Source organism: Triticum urartu, unplaced genomic scaffold (assembly GCF_003073215.2).
Source record: "Triticum urartu cultivar G1812 unplaced genomic scaffold, Tu2.1 TuUngrouped_contig_2893, whole genome shotgun sequence".
NCBI lineage: Eukaryota > Viridiplantae > Streptophyta > Magnoliopsida > Poales > Poaceae > Triticum > Triticum urartu.
In genome coordinates this window covers 1-7771 of record NW_024113397.1, presented here as the reverse complement: position 1 = coordinate 7771, position 7771 = coordinate 1, and the positions used below count along the sequence as shown (strand labels likewise).

The window sequence follows — 7771 nt, the reverse complement described above, 5'->3', positions numbered from 1 at the left end:
AAAAAGGGGCTCTATGGTGGCCGAGCTCCAAAACGAATAGTGAGAGCACAAGTTCTTTTTACAGGAAAGTCGGGCTGCACGTGTACAGCGAGCCCACACACACTGGAGTAGTTAGTACTACTGCTAGCTTCCTTAACTACTGACAAGTAAGTTTCTTTGCCTTATCTATATCTATACTTCTATACTATACTACTCCCTCCGTCCCAAGATTCTTGTCTTAGATACGGATGTATCTAACACTAAAACGTAACTAGATACATCCGTATTTAGACAAATCTAAAACAAAAATTTTGGGACGGAGGGAGTACTATTAAAAGAGCAAACATGAATTCACCTAGAGTTACATAAAAAACTGTACACAAGATAATCAGGACCCTACGATCAAATCCACTTAAACATATCCTACAGTCCGTATTACGCCAATGACCTGTCACTTGGGTCAACGGATCAGATCAAATGTTCTGCCGAGCAGTCGCACGCCGTGGTCTGCCGATACCAGCTCGGCGTCCCCTTGATCTCGCGAATCCCACCAGCAGAAGCCCAAATTTGCGGATCTATTCCACCCGACGTTGATGAGCTGGTTATGCCCGAGAATTCCTCCACTCCAGATCCAGTCCTTTCCATCTTCCCATAAGCGTTGCCCTGCCTCCCCCGCGTAAGCTCAGCGCCATCACACTACAATGCCGCCCCCACGCGAGCTCAGCGCCGCCGCATTCCCGTACCGCGCCCACGCCTGTCAGACGCCGCCGCGATGCGAGCTCCGCGCTCCCACCTTCACTCGTGCCCCGCGCCCTATATGCCCAGGCTAACTCCTATAATGGATCCCGGGGGGTCCTATCCTCCGGCGCTGAAGGGGACGGCGGCCTGAAGAACGACGAGTCTCAGAGGAGGACGAGCGGCCGGGTGTAGCTGGTGCTCAACCGGGAGAGCGCGCACCTGTCGCTGCAGAGGAAGAAGCAGCGCTCGCCGCCACCCTTCACCACGTCCGCCGCCTCCCCCTGGTGCCGCGAGGCACCTCACCGGCCGGATCCACTCGATCTGGGCACGCCACTACCACATCCCTCGAGGTAACTCAAGTACTCGACTGTGTGTAAACTGCCTGCACGACTCCACCACGCCCCAGTCTCACGGCGTCAGCTGCGTGAACGCGACCACCGTCGATCCATCCAGTTGTGGACGCGCCAGCCTTAACGCCATCTCCTTCCACATGCTGGCGTACTACTCGCGTGGACGCTCGCCACGATCTGGATGTCGCGCAGCCTCAGCAGCCTGACGCCACCCATGAATCAGGTACTTGCTCTTTTGCCCCCTTTATATTCCATACAAGACCAACTCCAAATGTTTTGCTTTATGTATAAGTACTGTACAAGCTAGCATGTTCAGGTTTGATCTCAGTGTATCTTATGTATCATAGGCCTAATTACTTGGCCGTGAAAGGCTACAACGATCATGGAATTAGTGGATTCTCCTTGATGATGCGCTATGACACAACAATGTTACACAGTGAATTGGTACTTTTCGTAGCAACTGGGTGGTGGATCGATTGAACTGATTTGAGAGGATTGTGCTTTGATTTTCCGACTTCTTGCAGCTTGACTACGAGGTATGTGCCCCTCCCGTGGTTACTTGCCAATACAATTAACCATGTCGGATTCAGTACAATTTTTAACCCATTTGTAGGTAGAGATGGATCTGCCTCTGTTGTGGGAGACAGACAATGCCTTTTGGTGCTATTTCCTAAATAAGATATACACATGTCTTCACTCCGCCATTGCTGTTGCGCCCATAACGCAAGCTCCGGTGCCGCGGCGATGTTGGTCCGCGAAGAGGATGCAAACACTATAGCTCTGAACTCCATGGCAGACATTGCTCTCATTCTGTTGCTATTGTTGTGGAGCGCCGAGGACGCATGTCCCATGGCCGCCGGTTCTTCCAGTCAGGGGATGCGAAATCTGCCAGCGTCGTTTCTCTCTGTGCGCCGGTATGTTTTGTGTGTGATTTGAAGTTTGGCAACTGGCATGATGCGAGAAAAAATATCAGTGGATATCTCCCATCAGTTGCAGACAGTTGGTTTGTTACTTTAGACTGACGACTGAATCCACAGGTAATGTTAAAACTGCAACCTTCATTGCAGGACAAGTTCTACCTGAATCTCATGGTTTGTCTTCACATAATGTTCTCTTAGTCGGTTTGCAGCATGCAGCAAGGTGAGCAACAAATCATCATCGTGAGATTTCTTTTCTAAGTGCTGAAGAAAGCTACTAAGCAAGTTCATGTATGTACAACAGTTCTAATTGCTGCTTTTAGAGAAGCCCCAGTTGTAGGTAAGCTACACTGCCAATCTCATCTTACTAAACTTTTCATTCAACTTCTACATTTTGGACTGTACATTTCCATTACTATCTCTTCTACCTTATTTTAGCGAATGTAATCAGCTGCGATGGCGTTCCACAACTCTTTATGTTTTTAGTCTTTTTATTTACTAGCATTGTGTTCCGCTTCTATACTCAAAGAACCACATATGCACTTTGAGACTATTATGCCCAGAATTAGCCAATAGCCTAAGACATACTAAAAACATTTTTTTAGCTAGGATTGTTATGAAAAAAGAGACTGTTAATCAGTACTGAAATGCATAACATCGATGCTAGAATCTTATTTTTCGTTCTATATAATATGAACAACATGATTTTTTGCAGGTCATAAATTGCTTGGAAAAATGCAACATCGATGCTAGAATCCTGACGAGACTATGACCGGTGATGCAGATTATTTTGTATGCTGATGGTGCCGTGGCGGCTGCATGCCGGAGGGCTGCATACTCGACTTCTACATCGCCATCTTCAACAAGGAGAAGATCTCCCTCGCTGGCCACAACGAGGTCCGCGCCTGCACTCCCATTCCCATTCTTTCTCCCTCTCCAGGAATTGGGGTTTCTATTGCTTTTTTTTGTTTGGTGTGTGCCACTGGAGTATATGTGTTGTTTGTGCCACCCTTGTGGTGTTTGGGCTTGTTGTGCTGTGCCCACAGCAGACTCTGTGGTGTATGTGTTGTTCGTGAGTTTGTGTTGGACCTTGTTGCAGTGGCGTTGTGTGTGTGTGTGTGTGTGTGTGTTGGATGAACCTTGTATATGGTGGCGGGCGGGCGGAACTTCTTGCCACTACTCCTGGAGACGTCAAAGGGCGTCAAGCCCTCTGCAGTGATCGGATGGGACTACCAGGTTTAGTGCCATCTTGGCTTTACTATGTCTCTGTACTTCTGTTCTACTGAATATATATCCAATTGGATGTAAGTTAGCATGAACTATTATTTTTGACATTACCCTTGAGGTAAAAGGTTGGGAGGCAACATTATAAGCCCTTATCTTTCTCTATGTCCGATTAAAACTCCATAACCATAAGTATTGCGTGAGTGTTAGCAATTGTGAAAGACTAAATGATAGTTGAGTATGTGGACTTGTTGAAAAGCTCTTATGTTGACTCTTTCCTATGTTATGATAAATTGCAATTGCTTCAGTGACCAAGATTATAGTTTGTTAGTTTTCAATGAAGTTTCTGATTCATACTTGACATTGTGAATAGATTGTTACTTGAGCATAAGAAATCATATGACAATATAAATGTATGTTGTTGTTTCAAGAATGATCATGATGCCCTCATCTTCATATTTTATTTTATCGAAACCCCTATTTCTAAACATGTGAACATATTTTTCGATTTCGGCTTCCACTTGAGGACAAGCGAGGTCTAAGCTTGGGGGAGTTGATACGTCCACTTTGCATCATGCTTTGATATTGATATTTATTGCATTATGGGATGTTATTACACATTATATCATAATACTTATGCCTTTTCTCTCTTATTTTACAAGGTTTACACGAAGAGGGAGAATGCCGGCAGCTGGAATTCTGGGCTGCAAAAGGAGCAAATATTAGATACCTATTCTGCACAACTCCAAAAGTCCTGAAACTCCACGGAAGTCAGTTTTGTAATTTATAAAAAATACTAAGCGAAGAAAGCACCGGAGGGGGGCGACCCACCATCCACGAGGGTGGGGGCGCGCCCTACCCCCTGGGCGCGCCCCCCTGCCTCATGTGCCCCCTGTCAGGCCTCCGGTGCCCATCTTTGGCTACATGGTGTCTTTCACCCTGGAAAAAATCATAAGCAAGCTTTCGGAAAAGAAGCTCCGCCGCCACGAGGCGAAACCTTGGCAGAACCAATCTAGGGTTCCGGCGGAGCTGTTCTGTCGGGGAAACATCCCTCCGAGAGGGGGAAATCATCGACATCTTCATCACCAATGACCCTCTCGTCGGGAGGTGTCAATCTCCATCAACATCTTCACCAGCACCATCTCCTCTCAAACTCTAGTTCATATCTTGTATCCAATCTTTGTCCCAAAGCCTCAGATTGGTATCTGTGGGTTGCTAGTAGTGTTGATTACGCTTTGTAGTTGATGCTAGTTGGTTTATCTGGTGGAAGATTATAAGTTCAGATCTTTAATGCATATTAATACCCCTCTGATTATGAACATGAATATGATTTGTGAGTAGTTATGTTTGTTCCTGAGGACATGGGAGAAGTCTTGCTATTAGTAGTCATGTGAATTTGGTATTCGTTCGATATTTTGATGAAATGTATGTTGTCTCTCCTCTAGTGGTGTTATGTGAACGTCGACTACATGACACTTCACCATTGTTTGGGCCTAGAGGAAGGCATCGGGAAGTAATAAGTAGATGATGGGTTGCTAGAGTGACAGAAGCTTAATCCCTAGTTTATCGTTGCTTCGTAAGGGGCTGATTTGGATCCATATGTTTTCATGCTATGGTTAGGTTTACCTTAATACTTCTTTTGTAGTTGCGGATGCTTGCAATAGGGGTTAATCATAAGTGAGATGCTTGTCCAAGGAAGGGCAGCACCCAAGCACCGGTCCACCCACATATCAAATTATCAAAGTAACGAACGCGGATCATATGAGCGTGATGAAAACTAGCTTGACAATATTTCCCATGTGTCCTCGGGAGCGTTTTCCTTCATATAAGAATTTGTCCATGCTTGTCCTTTGCTACGAAAAGGATTGGGCCACCTTGCTGCACCTTATTTATTTTTGTTACTTGTTGCTCGTTACCAATTACCTTATCACAAAACTATCTATTACCGATAATTTCAGTGCTTGCAGAGAATACCTTACTGAAAACCGCTTGTCATTTCCTTCTGCTCCTCGTTGGGTTCGACACTCTTACTTATCGAAAGGACTACGATAGATCCCCTACACTTGTGGGTCATCAATTCATAATCAAGTGATTCCAAAATCACATCAGCATGGATCTTCTTCATGCGCTTTACACCAATATGACCTAAACGGCAGTGCCACAAATAAGTTGCACTATCATTATTAACCTTGCATCTTTTGGCTTCAATATTATGAATATGTGTATCACTACGATCGAGATTCAATAAACCATTTATATTAAGTGTATGACCATAGAAGGTTTTATTCCCGTAAATAAAATAACAATTATTCTTTGTCTTAAATGAATAATCATATTGCAATAAACATGATCCAATCATATTCATGCTCAACGCAAACACCAAAATAACATTTATTTTAGGTTCAACACTAATCCGGAAGGTAAAAGGAGTGTGCGATGGTGATCTTATCAACTTTGGAATCATTTCCAATACACATCGTCACCTCGTCCTTAACTAGTCTCTGTTTATCTTGCAACTCCTGTTTCGAGTTACTACTCTTAGCAACTGAACTAGTATCAAATACTGAGGGGTTGCTATAAACAATAGTAAAGTACACACCAATAACATGTATATCAAATATACCTTTGTTCACTTTGCCATCCTTCCTATCCGCCAAATACTTGGGTAGTTCCGCTTCTAGTGACCAGTCCATTTGCAGTAGAAGCACTTAGTCTCAGGCTTAGGTCCAGACTTGGGCTTCTTCACTTGAGCAGCAACTTGCTTGCCGTTCTTCTTGAAGTTTCCCTTCTTCCCTTTTTCCCTTTTTCTTGAAACTAGTGGTCTTATCCTCATGTGATTTTGCATCGATTTTACTCCGCGTTGTCAACCTGTCGGATCGCTTACCGTCCTTCGCGTTGTACGGGCGCAGACGGCGACGCAGACATGATGCTGCAAATTGAAATTTTCTGCTGGGTGGCACTCTAAATGTAGAAAATACCAGATTTGGTTTAGGCTTGGCGCAGCGCCGCATTGCCCTTGGTTCAGATCAGGCGAATCTGGGAGCGCTCCTAACGCCGCAAAGTTCCGTAGCCAGGGGGCCAGGCCGGGCCTCGTGGGGCATTTGTCCCGGTTCGTCTGGACCCATTTGTCCCGGTTCAGGCACGAACCGGGACCAATGGTCCTCGCTCCTGGCCCACATCCATTGGTCCCGGTTCGTTGGCTGGACGGGACAGAAGAGGGTGGCCTTTAGTCCCGGTTCCAGCCACGAACCGGGACCAATGAGGTGGCTATATATACCCCTCCGCCGGCGAGCAGAGCACTCCACACTGCTCTGTTTTTTCTGGCCGGCGAGGGGAGAGCTTTGTGGTGCTCTAGCTCACCTCCTATGCACATGAGGTGTTCGATGAAATGCCCGAGCCACACTAGTTAAGCTTTCTCCTCTCGAAGCTCGACCTCCGAGCCTCCATTTTCCTCGAGATTTGTCTAGGTTTAGCGGCTCCGTCACGTCCCGTCCCCGTCTTCACCGCCGTCGATCGCCCGCGCCGATCTCGTCGCCGGCACCACCGTGGTGAGCCTCTTGTTCTTATCTTCTTTCTAAAAGAAAAAAAATTCTTACTTTAGATAGATACTTGTCTAATTTTCTTACTTTTATTATTCTTGTTATTATATAGTGCGATGGTTTTGGTATCCGCCCCCGTCGGCCCTCGTCCTGGCTATGATTCGGATGTGGTATATATTATCTTTTATAACTATTTGGTTCATTTATTGTTTATGACAATTATGCCCATCAAGTTGACATAGATTTTATTTATCTAGGAGGTAGTTGAACCGGAAATTCCAACCGACCCTATTGTCGAGAGGTTAAATTTAGTTGAAGAAGAAAACAATTACTTGAAAAAAAAATTAAGGAGGAGAAGATGATATTGGAGTTGCATGTTGCGGATGTCGTCGATGATCACAAGATCAAGATGGATGCAATGCGTTGAAGATTAGAAAGATTAGAAAATATGCCATTCATACCGAGGCTTGGTATCATTATGCCGTTGGATCAATTGTTACCTTGGTTGCGATTATGATCGCATTTGTTGTTGCATTGAAATGTTTTACATAGTTTCAATGTATGGTTTAATTAGATGCTCTGGAGAGCTATATGTTGTTCAATGAGAACTATGTATGTACTTTGGTTTTAATGTGATGATGAACTTCTATTAATTTGGTCACTTATCTATTCATGATGTTCTGTAATGGTTTTTGACACACTTAATTATATATAATGCACGCAGATGACCGGCAATGGATGTACGGTGACAGACACACCTCCGAGTACATTAAGGGCGTGCATAATTTTCTCGAAGTGGCTGAGGCAAACAAGCAGAATGGTTTTATGTGTTGTCCATGCCCTATATGTGGGAATACGAAGTCTTACTCTGACCGGAAAATCCTTCACACCCACCTGCTTTATAAGGGTTTCATGCCACACTATAATGTTTGGACGAAGCACGGAGAAATAGGGGTTATGATGGAAGACACGAAGGAAGAAGAAGAGGACGATGACAACTATGTGCCCCCTGAATATGGTGATG

General features: G+C 44.9%; 1 long non-coding RNA gene across 4 annotated transcripts; it reads left to right on the top strand.

The window, feature by feature from the left end:
• The first annotated feature begins 898 nt into the window (after positions 1-898).
• On the top strand, positions 899-3001 carry LOC125527103. 4 transcript variants are annotated; one of them, XR_007291972.1, is made up of 6 exons: positions 899-1067; positions 1171-1290; positions 1415-1603; positions 1681-2104; positions 2186-2324; positions 2700-3001. It is a non-coding gene; the product is annotated as an uncharacterized LOC125527103 (long non-coding RNA). The 4 variants fall into 4 exon arrangements; XR_007291970.1 differs by having other exon boundaries at positions 899-1290; positions 2197-2324; positions 2769-3001; XR_007291971.1 differs by having other exon boundaries at positions 899-1290; positions 2769-3001.
• The last annotated feature ends 4770 nt before the right edge of the window (positions 3002-7771 follow it).